A 1,184-nucleotide genomic window follows, 5' to 3' on the forward strand; every position below is an offset into this window, starting at 1 on the left:
CGCGTCACCGAACAATGCACAGCTCCCCAGGTTCTTCTCCCGATATTATCACCCGGGGGCGGAGGGGACGGACGCCTTAAGGACTCCGTGGCCGAAGGGCCTACTCTACGCCTTCCCTCCCCTCCCGCTCATTCCGGCGACCATACGCAGACTCCTATTGGAGAGGGCGGAGGTGATTCTGGTGGCTCCATACTGGCCTTGGAGGCCTTGGTTCGCCGACCTAATGAGCCTTTCCGTCCATTCCCCATGGCAGATTCCCCCGAGTCGCGTGTCGCTACAACAGGGGGGCCTTCAACATCCGGACCCTCAGTGGCTTCAGTTAGCCGTATGGCGTTTGAGCGCCGCATCATGATTCAGGAGCGTTCTTCCCCGCGAGCAATTTCCTTGATCCAAGCTGCTCGTCGACCCGCTACCAATCGCATTTACGATTCCACATGGAAAAGTTTTTGCAATTGGTGTGGCAGACAGCAACTGGATATGTACAATCTGACCATTCCTCAGATTGTTGACTATCTTCTGGTGGGTTTGGACAGAGGGTTGGCTCCTGCCACCATTCATAGACAGGTAGCTGCTCTATCTACGTTACTCTCTTGTGCAAATTCGGGTCCCTTAGCTCAACATCCCAGGATACGCGCCTTCCTCAAGGGCGCATCCAACTCCCGACCTCCCGTTGTGCACCGATACCCTTCCTGGGAACTCCCTCGGGTACTTCGGGCGCTCGTCAAACCCCCCTTTGAACCCATTAATACGGTACCGTTGCAGGCCTTGTCTCTTAAGGTCGCGTTCCTTGTTGCTATCACGTCTGCTAGACGTATCTCGGAACTAGCGGCCCTTTCAATCAGGGAGGATCTCTGCGTATTCCACCAGGACCGGGTGGTACTCCGCTTAGATCCCACCTTTGTTCCTAAAGTCAACTCGATTTTTCACAGGACTCAGGAGGTTGTCCTGCCAAATTTCTCTCCCAATCCTTCTCACGACCTGGAATGTCAGTGGCACACGCTTGACGTTCGCAGGGCATTAAAGCGCTACATCAAACGCACAGCGCCATTTCGGAAGTCTGAAGCCCTTTTCATCTCCTTTCATCCGTCCTCTCTAGGACAGAAAGTGTCCACCTCCACCATCGGCAGGTGGATCAGGGCCTGCATAGCAGAGGCGTACAGGTCCTCCTCCCTGCCGGTTCCAGG

This window comes from Protobothrops mucrosquamatus, unplaced genomic scaffold (genome assembly GCF_001527695.2).
Source record: "Protobothrops mucrosquamatus isolate PMUCROS unplaced genomic scaffold, P.Mucros_1.0 scaffold47, whole genome shotgun sequence".
Taxonomy (NCBI): Eukaryota; Metazoa; Chordata; class Lepidosauria; order Squamata; family Viperidae; genus Protobothrops; species Protobothrops mucrosquamatus.